This window comes from Mustela nivalis (genome assembly GCF_964662115.1).
Source record: "Mustela nivalis genome assembly, chromosome: X".
Classification (NCBI taxonomy): Eukaryota; Metazoa; Chordata; class Mammalia; order Carnivora; family Mustelidae; genus Mustela; species Mustela nivalis.
This window is the reverse complement of record NC_139040.1, coordinates 9231293-9253677: the sequence shown is the minus strand read 5'-3', so window position 1 is coordinate 9253677 and position 22385 is coordinate 9231293. Positions and strand designations below refer to the sequence as shown.

General features: G+C 39.4%; 1 long non-coding RNA gene across 1 annotated transcript in view; it reads left to right on the top strand.

Annotated features, from left to right (window-relative positions):
• Positions 1-22385, top strand: part of LOC309855966 — a 46790-nt gene that overhangs the window by 13031 nt on the left and 11374 nt on the right. The window contains exon 2 of the long non-coding RNA XR_014307017.1: positions 660-826. This is a non-coding gene — a long non-coding RNA (uncharacterized lncRNA). The remainder of the gene's footprint in view (positions 1-659; positions 827-22385) is intronic.

Sequence of the window (22385 nt, the reverse complement as noted above, 5' to 3'; positions counted from 1 at the left end):
ACTCACCGCTGCAATATATGGGTTCTTTGTAAGATTTAACTGGGTTCAAGAGCAACAGGAGTCCATAGTTCATGTGGTTGCCACACATGCAAATAGGCTCCTTTCACGAAAACGCAGGGCTTGTAATCAAGAAGGTGATCATTTTGTCGCACGTGAGATGAGAAGCCACTGAAAGGTCTGTAAAACGGGAAGCTAAGCTGTCTTGAGTCATTGAGAGGGCTATCTAATAGAAAAGGTTAAAATTTCTGTACATTTTCAGAGGAGAGGACTATGCAGAGCAAATGCATGTTATAGAATGTCTTTGAACTCACATTAAAGTGGCATCTTAGAATTTTCCACAAGTGGAATGAATGGGCTACTGTGGAAGAATGTTGGTTACCTGTTTCTTGCAGGATTCAAAAGGCTGAGAAGTCACTTTTGGGGAATGTTGAAGAAGAGAACCAGTATTAAATTAGTCACACCCAACGAAATGCTTTGATCTATGGTAAATACTAGCATATAGGCATGCAATGAATGTCACTGTTTATGGCCACTATTTCCAAAAGACAGACTCTGCACCTTACCAGTTCTCATCTTTAGTCACTTACTGCCTGAGCCTTTCCTCTTTGGCTAAACCTGACCACTTCCCTGTTATCTCTCCCACCCCCCGGAATTTTTAGGTATTTGCCTCTGAGGCTCCCTTTGCCTGGAAGCCTTTCCGAGTTCCATCCATGTCTTTGGAAGTCCTGACAAAATGCTTCAACCTGGATCCCAAATGTCATCCCCTCAACAGAGCCTGTAATCGAGTTTTTCAGCCCATCAACCTGTTGTGCTTCCTCCAAACAGTGTAAGTACTTCACTACCTTTTACAGTCTGTTGTGCCCAAATCCTTCCCCCAGCAAATTGTTAAGACTTCTTATGGGACCATTTTCTTAATCCATTTTTGTATTTGCCTCCTCTTATCCCCATTCAGCAGCATGTAGGTTGTATATTCCAGTACCGGGAAACAATCTGCCTGCTTGGTACCTGTCAGTCAAATGGAGCGGAATGGAATTCTAGGTCGTTGTGTTCAAATGTGAAGACAACATGTGGACCTGACTCACACCCTGAGCCTCATTTGGGGTGAGCAGCTAATAGATATGTGGAGACTTTTTTTCTAGAAAACCCATTTCTAAGATACATCCAGAAAGTTCCAGTAAAAGAACTGGAAATTAAAGAAAAACAAGTCAGAGACACTTTTGGCTTTCATACCTGAACTGTTCACACCTATAAGCAAGGGCTTATTTCTCTTCACTTGGATTTTTTTTTGCCAGTGGCCTGTGACCTGCAGGGGGTTTTTCTCTTATTCCCTCTGCCAGCTGGTGAATAATTACAGCTTCCACGCCCCATACTAAATCAAGGTATCTCGCAAAGCTGCCTAAACCACTGATTCCTAGATAACTTCTAATACTTATTAGCAAATTATGGTGATGACGGCATCAGAATTTTAAATGATTTATGTTGTCCCTCAAAATAAATCCCATTGTAATTCACGCAAATTATTGTAGAAGGTTTCTGATGGTAAATTCAAAGTACTTGAATCATCTTTTCTTTAAATAATTTTTAATCAGCCAACATTATACAATCTTGCATGCAATTACAAATGTCATAGATAGTGGTTGAGGAATCTTTATGTTTCAGCATTTTAAAAATCTATTTTTGGCTTAGAGTTTTCTGTTAAATCCTAGTGCTTTTGTGGTGTCATCTATTTCAAGCTTATGATAGGCATCGAGGCAAGACCAGTTGGGAAGATTAGCAAATCTTATAGGTAGGATAGTAGAGTTAAGGCCATGACTTATCACTGTTATTCATCTGTATTTGCTTTCATTTAGGCATATGAAATTACAACTTAATTTAGCAAAGTTTTTTTTTTTTTGCAATAATCAATTCTATCATGAAGCACAAAATGTTCTTTTTTCATATTTGTAACACATCTCATTTCATTCTTTACTCTCCATTTCTATTTTCCTTCATCTAGGCTTTTTTTTTTTTTTTTACATTAAATGTTTTTGGCTACCCCAGCCCATCAAATACCCCTTAAGTTCCCCCACTGTCTTTGAGTTTACCCAGACTGCTTATAGAATAGTCAGCCTTTCACTTTTCCAGCCCCATTCGGCCATAGACCTTCTTTCCATTCTTCAAAATCCACCTAACAATGAAGTTTCCTAAAATGCTACTGAATGATGTTTTCTTTGTCATCGTTTCACTCTGTACATGTCTTGCTTTGATGGTTTGATTCCAGTTTTGTGTTTTTAAGTCTTTTTTTTTGTTGTCTGATTAAGGTTGCTAGTTCCAAGAAGCCATCTGTGTGATTCACTTTGTGTAAGGCCATGCAAAATTTAGCTCCCAATAATTTTTTAAAAAGATTTTATTTATTTATTGGTGGGGGAGGAGCTGGGGAAGAGGGAAAAGCAGATTCCACATTGTGTGTGGAGGCCAATGCAGGGCTTGATTCACAACCCTGAGATCATGACTTGAGCTGGACCCAAGAGTTGGATCCAACCGAGCCATCCAGGTAATTTTTAATGATGAATATTCCCTTTTAAGAAAGGCAACCAGGAGCTATGCTTCATTCAATTTAAATCTATTGGTGGACAGAAAAGGTTTGCTTCATTGTACTGTAAGGGATTTGACTACATTAGTATTTGTCCTGTTATGACCTGTTACTAACAGGTTTCTGAGTTTTCAGAAAAGAAAAGAAGAGCAAAGAAAAATTTCTTTATAGATTTCTTGCATTGTTTGTTCTATGGCTGACCTAATATTAGGAAGCTTGCCCTTTAGTCATATAACCAGATTCTGGACCAAAGGTCTATACAGTCACATTGAAAGGCATGCTATCTTTGAGTAACTCTGCTCAGATGTTAGCTAAAGCTATGTTCGAGGTATATTCCACTATGTACACTAATGTCATGACCACTCATGCTCTTAGTGTCTGGTACAGGTGCACAGGTAACATTCAGGGAATGTTATCAGACAGGTGTGTACTTAGAAAAGACTGCCCACCATACAACCCTTAAATACACTTAGATGTTTAAAATAAACCTAGCGCCTCAGTTTTGGTGTGTTGTCATAATCCACGCCAAGAAGGTAAACAAAGTTTATAAAAAGTTCCTTTTCACGTGTTCTGTTTGAAATCTGCTGGCACCTTCAATTTTGACTATTTAAATACAGCTTCCTCTATCACAGCTGGTTGCCTGTGAATGAGAAATATTTAAATACCCTGCTAAATTTTCTAAATGGAATTTTTAGAAATTCCACATTATGCATCTGCATATGCAATTTCAGCTAAATCATAATACAGCATAGTAGCAATATATTTCTTACTTTGGTAATTACTTTATTAGCTAATTAGTATTAAAACAGATTGCCAGAATACCTAATACGATTTCTTAACTGCTGCTTAGTGTTAAATACCACTAGTAATTCACTGGATTTTTAAATGTTTTGTCATAGTAGTAATAATTGCAAATGCATTGAAGTTAGTTGCCTGTACTCTTACGGTGGTGGTGGTATGTGCCTCCCAACCTTTTTGAGAGAAATGAAGGACTGCAATATTTACCCCCCTTAACAAGTTACCTGGGATGAATTTGATGAGCCTAAGATAGCTAGGAAATTCTCCAGTAAGATCAGTGTGTCAGATAGTATAAAGAGGCCACGTTATTTTATTTTATTATTTGTTATCTTTGTATACCTCCTATCACCTAGGGCGGTTCATTGCACATAACAGGTAGTCAAAAATAAGGTTTTCTGAATGAGTGAATGGGTCTCTAGAAGTCCAAGATCTGTCCAGGCAGGGGTGGGCACACAGATGCTAAGTGCTTATTTACCTTTTTATCTATCCCCTTAGGAAATATGAACTTTTGGGTGGTCTGCATACATTTCTATCTAAGCCAGAGATCAAGTCGGCTGTGTATCAGCATGGACCTTGCCCTTAAAAAGGTGTATTTGGCTAGAGTGACAAAAATACGTATAGAGTGCTTAAAAAATGTAGAGTCCCTGGAGTGACAGACCCGTACATATATATTCATCCTATAAGTTTTGTATATGTATATACTTATAATAAAAATACTCATGTTGGAAATCTTTAACATATAGCTTCAAGAGACAAATTCTGAAAATGTTCACCATCAGCTTTATACTCAGTTCCTTAGTCTTCTCACATCTACATAGATATCACAAGTCTTCTTCCCTGAAAGCTACCAAGTAACCCTTGGTATAGTGCATACAGATCTGGGTTTTTCTTTTTTTTAAAGATTTTATTTATTTATTTGACAGAGAGAGACACACAGAGAGAGGGAACACAAACAGGGAAAGTGGGAGAGGGAGAAGCAGGCTCCCACCAAAGCCCACACGTGGGGCTCCATCCCAGGACCCAGAGATCATGACCTGAGCCAAAGGCAGATGCTTAATGACTGAGCCACCCAGGAACCCCCAGATCTGGGTTTTAATCTTGACCCCTCCTTTTATTTGCTGTGTGGCCCAGACACATAACTACACATAACCTCTTTGGCATTCAAGAGCTTCCCACATGATGTAGGATAATAATACCATCCATACCCCAGGCTTATGGGGAGAATTAAGTGAAGTCATATATGTAGAGCACCTCCCACATTACTGTTTCCTCATGCTAGTTTCCTTGCACCTGCTTACCACCAAATGTCTACACGTGCAGCTGTGAGAGTCTCTTATTCAAGCCCATAAGTCTTTATTGCAGGAGCATTTTTTTGTTTGCCAAAATCATCTTTAAAATCTATTTATATGCTTAAAAACCCAATGCAATTCTGTTGCTCAGAATCTCTCTCTCTCTCTTTTAAACTTAAATCAAAAAATTTTTAGGGGCACCTGGGTAGTTCAGTTGGTGAAACAACTGCCTTTGGCTCAGGTCATGATCCCAGGGTCCTGGGATTGAGCTCCGCATTTGGGCTCCCTGCTCAGTGGGGAGTCCGCTTCTCCTTCTCCTGCTCTCCTGCTTGTGCTCTCTCTCTCGCTCAAATGAATAAATAAAATCTTTAAAAAAATTTTTTAAAAGTAAAAATTGTGTCTATTTCAAGTGTACAACATGATGATTTGATATCTATATACACAGTGAAATGATTATTACAGCCAAGCTAATTAGCATATTATCTCCTCACATAGTTGCCATTATTGTGTGTGTGTGTGTGTTGAGATCACCTGAAATCTACTTTCTTTGTAAATTTCCAGTATTCAGTATTCAATACAGTGTTACTACCTATAGTGACCTTGTAACCCATTAGATCTCCAGACTGTTTCATCCTCCATAACTGCAGCTTTGTACCCTTTGGTCAGCATCTCCCTATTTTCCGCACCTCTCCACCCCTGGTAACCACCATTCTACTCTCTGCTATGTATTTGACTTTTTTTTTTTTATAGAGAATCTGTTTATTGTTAATTAGTGTGCTATTTTCCAGCTAGTGATCTTATCACCCAACAATAAGCACTATCACAATTTATTTACTTTTGTAAATACATCATAACATTTATGTCGGTCTATTTTATTAAGCTGTTCAACTATAACAGAACAACTGAGGGACACTCCACTGAGGTCAATTTTCAGATAATATGGTAAGATATCATTTCCACCTTTCGTGGGTTGGTCTCATAAGCCACAATAAATGGAACTTGCAGTCTTTTGATCACATTTGGAAGTCATTACATTGCTGTGTTCGGTAGATGCATCCTCTCAGGTAACCTCAGGTCATTCATCAAGGAACATAACAGAGGAATAAGACGGTCAGCCTTTGGATCCTGCTGTAGGCAGACATAGCAGACTTGACTGAGTCATGAGAAAGGGGCCAAGCTCACTCAGTTCAGGGGACCATACATTTGAAGGCTGTGCTGTGTAGTACAGTGACTCTCTCAGATATTATATTTGGTGGGGCCTACTCTGTGACACTCTCAGAGGGGGGAGAGTGTCCAGTCCCTTACAGCGGAAACCAGACTGATAAGGCATAATCCCCATGAAGGGAGCTTTAGCAGGTTAGTGATTGGTTAGTTAATGGAAGATTCACTATTGCCTAGAGGCATTGAAGATAATGTACAAGGCCAGCCAGGGGAGAAAGAAAGGGTTGGTTAATCAGAATAAAAGGCACAAATAGAAAATTTAATGGGACAGTGCTTCTTGGGTGTAAAGGCACTGTAGGGAATTCCCATGGCTATAAATAGGTATGAATGATGTATAAATGGTATGAATGATGGGTGCTGGAGATCTGTTGAGAATGAGAGGCAAATCCGCTCTGATCAGAGAAGAGTGGAAGTGAGGAATGTGAGTAAAGAAGTTGAATCACGGCCTAAAGTAACCAGCATCCTTTGACAGGATGAACCAGGAGGTTAAGAAAACACTGCTACACATTAAAACCTATAGCTTTTTATGTCATGTTATTCTGGGCCCTTTGCAGGAATAGAAAAAGAAATCCTCAAATTCACATGGAATCTCAAGGGACCTTGAATCGACAAACAATCTTGAAGAAGAAGAATAAAGTTGGAGACCTTACACTTCCCGATTTTAAAACACACTACAAAGTGGCAGTAATCTAAGCAGTGTGGTAGTAACGTTGGTCAGTGGAACAGAACAAAAAACCTAAAAATAAGCTCTCACATATATAACCAAATTAGCTTTGACAAGGGTATTAAGAAGACACAAATTGGAAAAGAACAGTCTCCTTAACCTCACACCATGTACAAAAATTAACTCAAAATGAATTAAAGAGCTAAACATATGACCTAAAACTGTGATACTCCTAGAAGACAACAGAGGGGGAAATCTTCATGACTTTGGTGTTGGCAATAGTTTCTTGGTTTCCTGTGATACCAAGAGCATAACAGATAAATGTTATTTGTTATGAAACAGATAAATGGGAGGGCCCCTGGGTGGCTCAGTTGGTTAAGTGGCAGACCCTTGATTTCCTTTTTAATTTCTTTTCAGCGTAACAGAATTCATTGTTTGTGCACCACACCCAGTGCTCCATGCAATCCGTGCCCTCCCTAATACCCACCACCTGGTACCCCGACCTCCCACCCCCCACCCCTTCAAAATCCTCAGGTTGTTTTTCAGAGTCCATAGTCTTTCATGGTTCATCTCCCCTTCCAATTTCTCTCAACTCCCTTCTCCTCTCCATCTCCCTATTAGACCCTTGATTTTTGGCCCAGGTCATGATCTCTGGGTCCTGGGATCAAGCTCTGTCCAGTGGGGAGTCTGCTTGAGATTCTCTCTCTCCCTCTCCCACTCCCCCTGCTCTCTCTCTCTTTAAAAATAAATCTTTTCAAAGAAGACAAATGAGAGTCCATCAGACTTAAAAAGTTCTGCACATTAAAGGAAACAACAGAGTAAAAAAGTAATCTTCAGGATGAGAGAAAAGAATGTATCTGGTAGGTGGTTAATATCCAGAATATATAAAGAACTCCCGAAATTCAATAACAAAACCAAGTAACCTGATTTTAAAACTGGGCAAAGGACCAAACTATACATTTCCCCAAAGAAAACATATAAATGATAAACAAGCATATGAAAATAGTTAATATTTTATATTAAATATATCAAATTCATACTTATTAAAAAAAGGCAAATCAGGGGAGCCTGGGTGGCTCAGTGGGTTAAGCCTCTGCCTTTGGCTCAGGTCATGATCTCAGGATCCTGGGATCGAGTCCCGAATAGGGCTCTCTGCTCAGCAGGGAGCCTGCTTCCTCCTCTCTCTCTCTTTCTGCCTGCCTCTCTGCCTACTGGTGATCTCTGTCAAATAAATAAATAAATAAATAAATCTTTTAAAAAAAATGCAAATCAAAACCACAGTGAGATATTACCTCACACTCATTAGGATGGCCACTATGGAAAAAACAGAAAATAACTAGTGTTGGCAAGGATGTGGAGAAAACGTAAAATTGCGCATTGCTGGTGGGAATGCAAAACAGTGCAGTGACGATGGAGACTAGTATGAGGGTTCTGTAAAAAATTAAAAATAGAATTACCATGTGATTCAGTGATCCCACATCTGGATATATATCCACAGTACTGAAATCAAGATTTCAAGTAGACATTTGTATGCCCATTTTACTGCAGCATTATTCACAATATCCAAGAGGTAGAAGACAATGTCCATTGTCTGGTGAATGGATAAAGAAAATGTGGTATATCCATAAAATGGAAAATTATTCAGCCTTTAAAAAGGAAGGAAATCCTGTCATACGCTACAACATGGATGAAACTTGAGGACATTTTGATGAGTGAAATAAACCAGTTGCAAAAAGACAATTACTATATCATTCCACTTATATTATGTTTCCAGAGTAGTCAAAACCATGGAAACAGAAAGTAGAATGGTTGGATGTCAGGGGCAGGGAGAAGAAAAAATGAGGAATTGTTGTTTGACGGGTTCATTGTTCCAAGCTCCTGTGGCCACAGATAGGACCAAAGTGAACAAAATTGATCCTGAAACCTTAAAAAGAAGGGCTTGCATATGTGACTTAGGTGAACCAGGTGGTTTAACACTTTCTAAAGGTCACACAACCATTGGCTGGGAGCTGGAAGCCAGACCTGATTGTCAATCCAAAGGGCTTTCCTCAACCCAGCTTACCCTCTGCTAGCACAGCCCCTGGTACACAAGGACTGCTCTAGTACAAGTTCTGGAAGAAATGAATGCCTCCCACATTACCAAATCACTTCTCTCCTTTGTTCGTTGATAGAAAAGTAAATATTTTCCTCATGCTTCTCGATATGGACCAGACCAAGTGATTCTGCCTGTAAATAATTTGACTGCTGTGTAATAAATGCACATGACATAATGGCACTGAAATATTTCAAAATACAAAACAATTCTGGAAAGAGGTTAAAAAAAAAACAACAACTAAAATGGAACATCATCATTAAATGTCTCCATCTGATACAGCCTTCGCTGAATATCTAAGTTAGAACCCATAAGATTTCCTACTGCGGTGTGCCTTGCCCCCAAATATGTGTTTGCTACTGATTTAGAAACACATTCAAAGTGATAATTTTGGAACCTTTAGCTTTCCACAAAGTATTTTCAAAAATCTATTATGTTACATATTTCTTTCAGCCACCAGGTGGCATGTGCTTTGCTGCTGAAATATACAATAAAAATGTATAATAAAAATGTATCCTGAAGAGAGAAATTATATCAAGTCTTACACAGCTAACAAAAAAATAATGATAGTGGACTTTATCATGAATTCAATCAACAAAAACCTCCATGCTAATAGATTTGACAGTTATGAGTACCTCATATAAAGACCTTAGGAACTTTAGGGTAGACATTTATTCTAGCAAAGAGCTCACAAATAAAATTTATAACTGATTTAAAATAGTTGAGCACAATTATTTAAAAGGATACTTTCTTAGCTTAAGGCATTAATTTCATTAGTGACCTGGTCTTGTAAGATGGAAGCAAAAAAAAAAATTTTATTATCTCAATTGTATTATAATTTGGAGCCCTGCTTATCAATGATAAAACCACACACTAGTACCTAAGTATCAGGCCGAATTAAAAAAAAAAAAAAAGTAAAGCTATGCTTCATGTGAAGAAACCTGCCAAATATGAAGGAAAAAACAGGAGGTAATTATTCCTTTTATTTTGTAAAAAGTCATTCTGCAAAAGCATTCACAGCAACATCGCTTAAAAGAGTGAATTCTTGAATTTAACTTTTTTAAAAAAGATTTTATTTATTTGATAGAGAGCGATCACAAGTAGGCAGAGAGGCAGGCAGTGGGGGGGGGGGCAGAAAGCAGACTCCCCACCAAGCAGAGAGCCCGATGCCGGACTTGATCCCAAGACCCTGAGATCCTGACCTGAGCTGAAGGCAGAGGCTTAACCTACTGAGCCACCCAGGTGCCCTTGAATTTAACTTTTTATCTGCCATCCCCAAGAAGGGAAAGAGGTCAGCCAGGTGCTTATGAAGTTGGACCAGCCCTATGGGGCTGGAGGAGTCTTTGGGAATGTAGCAAGCTAAAATCAACCATTTTTCCTCCTCTCCATAGTTTAGTTTGCTTTCCACCTCCAATCCCAAATCCAAGTAGCTAACCCTTTTTTGTATGCACCATTCAGGAGAGCCATCTGACAAGGCACAAAGCAGAGGAAATGGTTTTCTTAGTTTTGCTTTCCAAAAACTTACACTCCTAGGGAATGCATATGACTACTGACATAGAAAAAAAAGATACATGAGGGAAAAATAGCATTGTATGAGCAAGGGAGCTGAGGAAACGGGTTTTTCTCAGAGGCTAAAATAGATCTCCACGGGTAGAGAGGACTGAGGAATTTGCGGCTCTGAGTGAAGAGTGTCAACACTTCGCTTCCCAGGTAGAGCCCTGGGGAGGTGCCAGACTCCAGACAATGAATGGTTGTGTGGCATGTTTAGACACACGGAGCCCCAGAGATTTGTCACAGAGATTTGTCTACCTCAAAGGAGCAGGGATACGGTAGAAAGGGTCCTGTGTGTTAAGGACAAACAGTCCTTTTCCATGATGTAACCTATTTTTTAAAGGGGGAAACAGTTGTGTCAATCGATGTCCATGGAACTTACTATAATTGAGTCTGAGAAATGCCCGGATAGAGACTAGCACAAGGTATTGCCAAAGCCTGTGAAGGCACATGGAGAGCTATGTAACACCCCCAGACAGAAATAAGCCTCACCTAGATAGGCTTTAGAGAATATAGCTGTCAGTACTTGTGGGTGCGTGTCTTTTTGTGATGGTGGGGTAACTGACAGAGCTTTGTGCTCTTTGGTACCAGATTCTTGGACGTAACCAATAGGGTTTCCTCAACCCAGATATCCATAACAATGCTCAAGGGGTTCTTGACCCTGAGGCTTCATGAGAATGACAAGAATGCTTGTTGAGACTGTACCCATACTCTGGAATTAGCAATCTCACGTCTACATAACTATCTATAATAAACCCTGCAGAGGACTGCAGAGGGCTGCAGAGGGCTCAGATCTTGGTTTCCACTATGGTGAAGAGTTGAGTTTGCACCCTCCCTAAATCGATTCTTCGGTCCCATGAACCCTGGTTTGTGTTGAAATATCCATCTCTTATTTGGGCCATCTTTTTTTCTTTTTTTAAAAGATTTTATTTATTTTTTGACACAGAGAGAGAGAGACAGTGAGACAGGGAACACAAGCAGGGGGAGTGGGAGAGGGAGAAGCAGGCTTCCTGCCAGTCAGGGAGCCTGATGTGGGGCTCTATCTCAGGTCCCTGGGATCACGACCTAAGCCAAAGGCAGACACTTAACAACTGAGCCATCCAGGCGCCCCTTCCTTGGGCCATCTTAATTCTTAATCCTGGAGAGTTTTAAATCATTGCTCCCCAGCACCAGGGATGACGTGTCTCTAACCTGAGTACCTCAGGATTGGTGGCTCTTTTCTCTGAAAACTGTAATAGTAGAAAGAGTTGTCTAACATTTGCCGAGAATGAACTATGTGTGAGAGTGTCTTCTAGGCATTATACATGTACAATTTAGTTTACTATTCACCACACACTATGTGTGGCTCTCTTACACAAAGAGTCTCCTCGAATTTCAACTGAAACTGAAAATAGATCCGTGATTTTGTTGTCATGACATTTCATAGTCAACACCAGTAAAATCTCCCACAAGCAAGCATTAGTTTAGGACTTGACTGTGCACTCAATTCACGCTTAATGTCATCGGGATGATACTGGGATTAGCCATTCCTGGTGGTGTTAGAGAAGGTTTCGTAAATAAAGTCACGCTGGAACTTTGGCTTGAAGGGTGACTAGCAATTTGATGGGAGGGGTGGGGATGAGAATAGCCCACTGGAGGGAGCGACATGTAGAAATAAAGGTTTCTATTCATCATTACTTATACAGGGGCTCTCAAAGAGTGGTAAAAATAAAGTTTCTCTGTGGAAGAAAAAGGCTATAAAAGAAAGCCAAATGCTAGAGCTGGTGACGGAAATGTAAAGTCATGTTCCTTAGTCCAAAAATAGAAATTGTGAGCAAAATAATTAATGGTATGTGGAATTTAGCAGCCATTTGAACTCATGGCATAAATAGGTCCACTAAATCCTCAATATGGGAACAAGTAAAAGTAATTCAAAGAACTACTCATCATGCACTCCAGTAACAATTTAGTGAAATTTGAAAAAATGGTATTTAACTTACGGTTTGATGTTTTAGTTATTCTTTACTGCATGTTAAAAGGAAAATTATTTATAATAATGGCCTATGAAGTTGCAATATTGTAAGTCTTAGACCTGATTTCTCAAACATGTAAAGGGTCTATTATAATCCAATTTTGTGTCCCACTGTGTCTCACAGGATATTAACTTCAAGTTATTTTCCCAGCTTTTACATCATCCTCAGATGTATCCTTTATGATAAGTGCTTAATATTATGTTATAGCAATATAATTCTTGCAACATACTGAAATCTTTGGCTGAGCACTGAAGTTGTTTACAGTTGTTTTTTTTGGGGGGGGGAATAAATACGATGACTGTAGACATTTTAATAACACAAATTTATACCTTGTTGTTTTGATTAGTCACTTAGAATAAAATTTCTAGTTGTGGAATTTTTGGGCAAAAGGTAGATAAGTACTTTATGTCTCTTGAAAGGCGTCACACATTCTCCACTAAGAGAATGCTGCATTCATAGCATGAAAGTCATAAATGAACACTGGGATTTATTATTACATTTATCATTACTTCTTTATTATATAAAATGGGGTCCCATCTTGTTAAATTTTGCATTTCTTTAACTCAAGCCAGTTGGACTTGTATTTCCTGTGTATTTACTATTTGGATTCTTGTGAGAACTGACACTTCAGGTCTGTTGATCATTTGTTGCCTGGAATTTTGGTGTCATTTACCTAATTTTATTCATTCATATGGCTCTCATCTAGGGAGCTACCACAATTATCCATTACACTTGGCATTCACAGATGTGGTTTTAACGGGTATCTGTTCTCCGCTGGTTATTTTACCCATTAAGCAAGTCATTTCTGAAATTGAAAAGTACGTAGAAGGGTGGGAACAAGCAGCGTGTAGACTTTTAAAAAATGCCATGTTAAGGAAGTTATTAAGTGATGACCAATAATCGCTGACCTTTTACGATTCAGAAAAACAAAGGAATATTATGGCAACAATGCAAATAATTATGACATTACTATGCAACTGTGACGGACTACTGTAGAGTTGAATATTCGGATTCAGTTTCCATAAATGTTCATGTATTCGATTACCTAGTTGAAGCTTAGCTCAAATGAAGATTTGTTTGGACAATTTCAAAGCATGCTTTGTGTTTTAGAATCACGTGGGTATAACTGAAAGCGTGGTGTTGGCTGTAAATATTTCATGAACGGACTTTTCTAGGCTATTTTGGCACTTGTGCTTGGATGGGATCGGTTAAGATTTCAAATAATGTTGGGGCGCCTGGGTGGCTCCAAGGGTTAAGCCTCTGCCTTCGGCTTGGGTCATGATCTCACAGTCCTGGGATCGAGCCCCGCATCGGGCTCTCTGGTCAGCGAGGTGCCTGCTTCCCCCTCTCTCTCTGTCTGCCTCTCTGCCTACTTGTAATCTCCGTCTGTCAAATAAATAAATAAAATCTTTAAAAAAAATTTCAAATAATGTTAATATTCATGGGTCTTGTAGGCTGACTTCAGGTTATTTTATAAAATGCATAAGAATTGGGGATTCTTTTATATATAATATCCTGTACTACTACGAATAGGAATAATATGTTGGAGGCATTGGGTCCGGATTATGTTAACTAAAAAACTAGAATGCTGTAGAAAATGTGTGCTCTAATTATAAGCAAATAAGTTAAGATGCTTACAGATAATATTCAGTGTGATGAACATTCTTTGTGCTCTTCTGAGCATTGTACATGTATTAATTCTTTTAATGCTCATCATGATTACTACAAAGTAGTGTAAGGGAGGGCAAATGATTTTCCTTCTACCCTTCTGAGTTATTGGCTCAGATTCCCTGTAATGAAAGACAGATTAACAGAGAAAAACAAACAGAAGTTTACTAACATGTACACCTCAGGTATACAGGGCAGATACCCAGGAAAAATGAGTCGCTCAGAGGGATGACTTAGAATTCAGGATCAATACCACCTTAATAGGGAAAGGGGAAGAGGGGACAGAGACCTTTCACAGGAGGGTAAATATGACAACTGAGTTCCTTTTGGGGGACCTTGTCCTTAGGCAGGTAAGGGAAGGTCAGAGAAAGCTTCTCCCTGCATTTACTGTTCCAGAGTGCCTGTAGCCCCAAGTAATCACTGTGTCAAAGTGGCAGATTTTGGGGTGGCGTGTTCCGCTCCCCTTCAGTAGGTATTGTTAAAATTCTGTTTTATAGGTGAAGAAACAGGCACAGAAGGTTATTAGAAATGTACTTAGATGGTAGGGACACTCACCTATTTTCCATTTTTCTATATTTTCAAATTTTCTATTATAAACATGCATTCCTTTTATACCGGTAAAAATAGAGTCTTTCATGCTGACTGGGACACACGTTCAGCTTCACACCCGCTTGTATAGAAGACAAGTGGGCATCTGAGTGGTCACTATCCTTCTATTCAGTTTTACCCACAGGGCACAAAGACAGAACAGCCAACATCAGAAAAAGCTGTCCCTTTCCTTTGTGAAATAATAAAGAATAAAAAAGATGTAAGACATGATTGATCTCACAAGAGGAGTGTGCAAACAAACAGCCTCCTGGTGAAACCAACAAGAAAATTGTGGTTAGGTGGAGTTTTCCTTGGAGAAGAAGAAAACAATAGTTTGCTGCAAACTCTAGCTGAAAATATAGGATGTCACAAGGATTTTTTTTAGACCTTTTGATGATGTCAACTGCAGTGAAAATACGCCCCCTTCCATTCTCACAAACATGAAGGCTTTGAATTCAAAGGCTTTCTTACAACACAGTTAAATGTAGCAAAGGAAAAATGGTCACCTAAAAAGGCACCCAGATAATGTGATAAAAAGCAGTTAAATTCCATTCCTCTTGACAAGCATTTATTGAGTGCATAACTTATAAAAATAAATAGGTGCCCCTGGGTGGCTCAGTGGCTTAAGCATCTGACTCTTGGTTTCAGCTCAGGTCATGATCTTGGGGTCAGGGGATCAAGCTCAGGACAGAGTCTGCTCGTGATTCCCTCTCCCCCTCCTCCTCTGCTTCCCCACTTCTCATGCTCTCTCTCTCTTTCTCTCTGAATACAATCTCAGGGAAAAAAAGATAAATAAAACATGCTTCTTGGTTCATCACAGGTTTTCACCTAGTGGGTATGCAGGCATGAAAGCAGTTCATTCCAGTACAACGGGGTAGTATAAAAGATGCTTTCCAAGAGGTGCTGTATTTGTGACACGGAGGGATAAATAAAGACCCTCCAGGCCCTGGAGTTGCTACTCGGTACAAGGACTGCCTATACGTGCCAGGCATGTGCCTAGCCTGTAAATTTTGTAAAGGCAAGGATCGTGACTATTTTGCTCTCCACTGTATAACCAGAACTTTAGCAAACTACCTGGCCTTAAGTGACAGCAAGAGCGGCCTTGTCACCCCCCTCCCCCATCCTGCTGTTTCTGCTAGAACAGGGGGTGGAAAATTATGGACCAAGTCATGCCATGCTTTTGTGTGGCTCACTAGCCGAGAATGGTTTTGACACTGTGAATGATTATATAACGCCCGCGTTTTCTCTCTTAGCTTGGAAAACCTAACATATCTCCTATCTGGCCCTTCACAGATAGGAGATATGTTAGGTTTTCCAAACTAAGAGAGAAAAAGTTTGCCTAACAACCCGCCCCCACTCCTTTTTTTGGCCACATGTTCGTCTCTATTGTTTCCATGGACACCTGACTTTTATCTCCTGCCTTTCTCATGCAACTTTCATAGAAACTGCTGTAGTCTGTCCAGTTTAATTCTGATTTTTTCAACTTGTCTTTGAGACTTAGACTTCCCATTTTAGCACTTACGATTTTCTTTCATTTTACACACACACACACACACACACACACACACACACACTAAGAAAGGTATTTTTTAAGTTAATTGACTTAGAATATATCACCTATATTCCTAGGTCCTATTGAGATGTTATATATTGCAGGATATGGATGTGATTTGAATGGATGTTTTACTAGTTTTAATTTAAATTGACAAAAGGAAAATGCGCTCATCGATTTAAAAAACTCAAGCACTTCACAAGTAGAGCTAGCAGTTCAAGTGTCCTTTGACTGTCCTGGATTCCCAACACTCCCAACATCCTCTCTTCCTCAGAGAGGAAGCTTTTTTTTTTTTTTTTTTTTTAACCAACCAGGCATACCCTGCACATTTTTAATACATTTACACGCACAAATATGCACACAAAGAGTGTTTTGTCTCTTATTATGAGTAAATGATATAAAAAGTCATAGTGCATATAGATTTTCAGCATGTTTTCCCCCCATGAACTTTTCTACATACTAACATCTCATCCTATTTAATTTTCCCCAGAATTAAACAGTATGCATGTACTTTAATTTGTTAACTGATCTTTAAGAATGAATAATCATGTCATTTAGAGCACTATAGTCATTCATGTGGATTTTTTCATTTTCCCTCCATTCACTGGCCACTTATTTTATCTTTATCCATGTCCCCTTTTATCCCTTAAATCATATAGGAACTCCAGGTAGAAGACTTCCTAAAATAGCATCAGTTTTCTTGGAATGGAGTGCCTCATATATGTGTAAAATGAAGGCTCATTTTCTCGCAAGAATATCTTTAAGATGTCTTAGACCTGCATGTAACGTGTCGATCATTTCTCGAATCCTTTTCTGCACCTGTTGGTCATCCTTTCTGTTTTCCCGAATTAAGTAAACCGTGAATAGGAGCAGAAGTAAATTCAAACACTGCTTTTAGGCTGTCCACACGATGGAAACAGCCAGAAGGAAACGCAGAACATGTCAGCGTGTGGCTCAGACGACAGTCTCTCGAGTGCAGTGGAGGAGGGCATGACCAGGGGCTGTGCCTTAAATTCTGCTCTGGGGAATCAGGGAAGGCTTCAGGGAGAAGGTTCTAACTTAGCTGAACCTTCGAGAAGAGTTTTCCATGTGGGCAAGTGGAAGGAGGTATTTGAGAGTGGGGAGAGAGTGTTTCTAAAGGCACGGAAGAATGACAATGTAGGTAGGGTGTGTTCAGGCAAGTTCAAGGAGTTCAGGGTTCCGAGGCCAAGTTGGTAAGGGCTGAATTTCACGCAGCGACAGATCATGGAGTGAAGACTTGATCTTGAGAGTGATGGGGAACCTTCACAGAAGGACTTTAAGCAAAGGCTTGAAAAGATGACATCTGGGTTTTAGAACAGGGGTCAAAAAACCTTTTTCTGTAAAGGACCAGGGGATAAATATTTTAGGCTTTGGGGACCATATATGGTCTTTGCTGCGTATTCTTTTTTTTTCTTTTTTGTTTCTCTTCCGTTTCCTCTTCTTCCCTCTCCTGTACTGCTTCTCCTCCTTCCGTTGCAACCCTTTTCAAGAGGTAAAAACCATTCTTACCTCAAGAACCATATAAAAGCAGGCCAAGTGCTGGCTTTTGACCTTGGGGCCTAGCTTGAGGACCTCCATTTTAGGAGAGTGGCTTGAGGTAGGGGCGCCTGGGTGACGCATTTAAGTTTAGCATCTGCCTTCAGCTCAGGTGTAGTCCTGAGGTCCTGGGATGGAGCCCCATCTTGGGCCCCCTGCAACCCTCCCCTCTCATGCTCTCTCTCTCTCTCTCTCTCATTCCCTCTGTCTCTCAAATGAATAAATAAAATCTTTAAAAAAAAGATTCAGAAGACAGTGGTTTGAAAGTTTGAAGTCGTTGCAGACATTGTTAAGTTTTTGTCTCCTTAGAATGTTGGGGGTGGGTGTGGCAGAGTGGGGACCTGTGTGGCTGTGGCTCTGACTGGCAGCGTTTTTCCCTCTGAACCCCGGCCAGGGCTGTGGGTTAGGGCGCTGCACCCCTCTTCTGAGGTAGGCATTGCTGATACGTCTGCGGGTCCGCTCCACGGTCAATGATGCAGAGACAGTCTGAGACCCCACGGACTGGTTCAAAGAGCGCAGCTGGCAAATGAGGCTGGAGGCTTGCAGGAATTCCACGAGGGATTCTCGAAGCTTTTTATCTAAAACCCATGGCCTCCGTGTGGCGGAGTTGGAACCAGTTCAAAGGGCAGATGCAGAGCAGACACTTATGGGAGCAAATCACCGAATGCCCCATTCACTAGAATCCCATATGAAACCATGCTTAAGAAACACTTTTGAAAAAAGAACTCTGTCATCTTGTGACTTAAAACTGATTTCATTCTCTGTATCACGAGAGGTGTTCCGACCAACACGAAGGACAGTAACTCAGGTGCAGCTGAATGTCCACACCATGCCAGGCTTACTGTGAAGCAGGCCTTCTTCTCGTCATGCCCATTTTACAGATGAAGACCCTGAAGCCGAGAGTCACGGACTGATTTGTTCAAGATGGTCTCCCTGGGATTTCAGTCTGGACACTCCGCAGCCTGTTGCCTCGAAAACACCACGCAGACTACTGAGGCTGAAGGAACAGAATGGAACCAGGGAACGGAAGAGCAATACCGCCGTGGCCTGAATTCACCTGCTACAGACGAGCTCACCACGTGTGTGCTTCCAAATCTTTCCTCGGCAAGATGTCTTAAGATACCATTTTCATTTTCACCGTAATTTGCGAGCCGACTTAAAGCTAAAATGTGCATAGAAAGTTTGCCCGCTGCCTTTACCCTCGGGAAACAAATATCTTTTAAAGTTCAATTGCCACATTAAACATTTACCATTTACCTTTCGTACTTCCTCCTCCAAACAGAGATTTCCCTACCAGTCTTTTGCTCTGAATTCTGAGTTTATATGTGGGATTCATTGCATTAACAATTTCTGAGATACTCAAGAGCTCAGAAACCATGGCAAATTCTCGGAGGGGAAAAACATTCAAGTTTATAAATTTGGGTATTAAGCAAATTAGACCCTATTATGACAAAGAGACCTTTGGTTTTCATGCATGATGTGATAGAAAAAAGATAACAGAAGAATGTCATTCAATGTTAATCTGCACATTTCATTTTTATCCTAATTGTGTGCAAATGAAAAGGGTCTCTGAACATTCAAAAGGGCTTTTCACTACTCATTAACCGCATATAAATGCATGGGCAGTGGTTTGCCCCCAGAAAATTGCCTTGAAGGTGACTTGAATGTATAGCTTCTGGTTAAAGGGCAGACCTTTCCTCCTGGCCTCATCAGTTCTTTGGCTCTCAGTAGTTAGAATTGCTAATAATTGTGGAATTTATTACCAGCTCTGATGGGGTTTGGGGCAGAGTCTGTGTGCCAGGGTCAAAGTAAAAAGAATACTGCTGATGTGATTCGATGTGCGGCCTCAAACCACATGCAAATGGTTACAGCCCTAGCTCTTCAGAGATCTGATTCTAGAGAGCTCAGATTCATTCCCACACATCTACCTGTTGCCCCAGCTACATCAAATTACCCGAAGGCCCTCAAATGTTTCAACTCTTTGTTCTGTCTCCGTTCATTGCATAGCTTCCCTCCCTCAGATCTTTGCAGTTTTAAAAAATCTGTGTTGAGATTTAAAAATAAATCATAAGAAAATAAGAAAACAAAAATAAATTACATATAAGATACATGGAAAGAGTATTCTTTCTGTGATAGATTTAAACAACATAGAGCCACTTGTGAAAGAGCCTCTTTTTCACTGCTACACCGTCTCATGCATAAATTGAGACTTTTTGTGCTTTTATTGTAATATACTGTGCATTTAGAAAAATGCATAAATATTATATAGATGTGATCTATTGTTTCTCTTTATGGTCTAATTTCCTGTTTGCACTCTTAAATATATAGTTCAAGTTTTGCCGGCTTTTGCACTTTATTTAAATGGAGTAGTGTATAACGTATCTTACTTTTTTCACCCTCTGTTTGGTTTCTGAAATGATTCATTAACTTTGATGTGTGGCTGCAGTGTATGTAGTATTCTACTCTGTGCACATGGGAATGGTGGGGAGGGAAGAGATGGGAAGGGAAGAAATAAGGATACAATTAATTTTGGAGTATTTATTTTCTCCCCACAGCCTTGCAACACTCCCATTAATTCTAACAATTTATCTGTAGATTCATTAGGATTCTCTAAACGCAAAAATGTAACAAATTTGCTCCTTTTTCTACATTCCTCATCAGATCCTTCGTTTTGATCGCTTTTTGCATTGGCTAGAACACCCCGTACAGTGTTGAATATAGGGAGAGATTTTATAGATTTTATAGAAGAGAAATTGCTAAATGGGGGTATGTCTTGCAACAAAAGAAGTTGAATTTGGTAAACATAATGGAAACTATAAGGAAATAATTTCATATATTAATTTCATACTAATGAAGGACTAGAAAGAACTGGTGATTAAGTGGGTTTTAGCTCAAAAGGTAAATATATTTTGCTCTCTCTTCCTTGTCTTAATCCTGTTCTTGCAGAGGAAACAGTTCAACTTTTCACTAACAAGTATATGTTCACTTTGGTTGTTTGAGGTCTCTGTGTCAGACTAAGGGGATTTTCTTATATTCGTAATTTACTGTGAAGTTTATTATTCTTTTTAAAACCATAAATGGAAGCTAAGTTTTATCAAATGTTATTTTTTTTACTGAAAGAAATGTTATTTTTTTCTACTAAAGATCATAAGTTCATTTTTTATCTGTTCATGTGTTAATATGTACATTTACTTATGTGAATTTGAGATATAGAGCAACCTTGCATTTCTGTGATAAATGCAACTTAGATGTGATGTATTAGCCTTTGTAGATACTGTTTTACTCACTTTGTTAATGTTTTGCTTATGATTTTTACATTATGCTAATGAGTGAAATGAACAAGATTTTTTTTCTTTCTCCTCTCCTTATTAAGATTTGGTATCTATTATACATTAGTCCCATAAAAAAGAGTTAGGATGTACTCCCTTTACTATTTTCCAGAAGAGTTTGAGGAAAATTGGAATTATTTTTTTTCCTTACTATTTGGTAGACAGTGAATTCAGTATTTTTGATTATTTAAGAAATATTTTCTAAGCCCATATATTTTTATGTTTTTCTAAGACTTTTTCATCTTATCTACTTTTCAAAAAGATATTGGCATAGAATTAATCAAAATATTGCTTTACCCAATCAGGCAAATTGAAATAAAAACCACACTGAGATACCACCTTACACCAGTTAGAATGGCCAAAATTAACAAGGCAAGAAACAACAAATGTTGGAGAGGATGTGGAGAAAGGGGAGCACTCTTACCCTGTTGATGGGAATGCAAGTTGGTACAGCCACTTGGAAAACAGTGTGGAGGTTCCTGAAGACATTAAAAATAGAGCTACCATATATACAGTGAAATATTACTCAGCCATTAGAAAGGCTGAATACCCAAATTTTGTATCAACATGGATGGGACTAGAGGAGATTATGCTGAGGGAAAGAAGTCAAGCAGAGAGAGTCAATTATCATATGGTTTCACTTACTTGTGGAGCATAAGAAATAGCATGGAGGACATTAGGAGAAGGAAGGGAAAAATGAAGGGGGAGAAATTAGAGGGGGAGATGAACCATGAGAGACTGTGGACTCTGGGAAACAAACTGAGGGTTTTAGAGGGGAGAGGAGTGGGGGGATGGGTTGGCCTTGTGATGGGTTTTAAAAGGGCACATATTACATGGAGCACTGGGTGTTTTACATAAATAATGACTCTTGGAATACTACAAAAAAAAAAGAATCTTCTTTTTATTATTCATTGTCAGCAATTTGAAAAATAATGCTTTATCTATAGAATCTGTCCCCTTTTCATTCCTGACATTATTACTGACTTCTTTAACAAATCTCTCCAGAGATCTGTTAATTTTATTGTTTGTTTTCTAAAAACAAACTTGATTGTTGATCCTTTCTTTTTTTAATTTCACTTATTTTGGCTCTTAACTTTCTTCTTCTTCTTATATTTTTTACCTTTACTTTCTTCGAGTTCGTTTTGCTGCTCTTTTTCTTACAAACTGGTTCCCAAAGTAGCTGTACCATGTTCCATGCTCACCAGCAGTGTGCAAGGAGGCCAATTTCTCCACATCCTCACCAATTCTTATTCTTATCTGTATTTTTAGAAAGACTTATTTATTTATTTTAGGAAGAGAGGGTGCTTGAGTGGGGGGAGGGGCAGTGGGACAGGGAGAAAGAAAGGGAGAGCAGCAGATTCCCTGCTGAGCATGGAGCCTGACTTGGGGTTGGATCTCATGACTCTGAGATCATGACCTGAGCAAAATCAAGAGTCAGATGTTTAACTGATGGAGCCACCCAGGTGCCCCTGTATTTTTTATTGTAGCTATG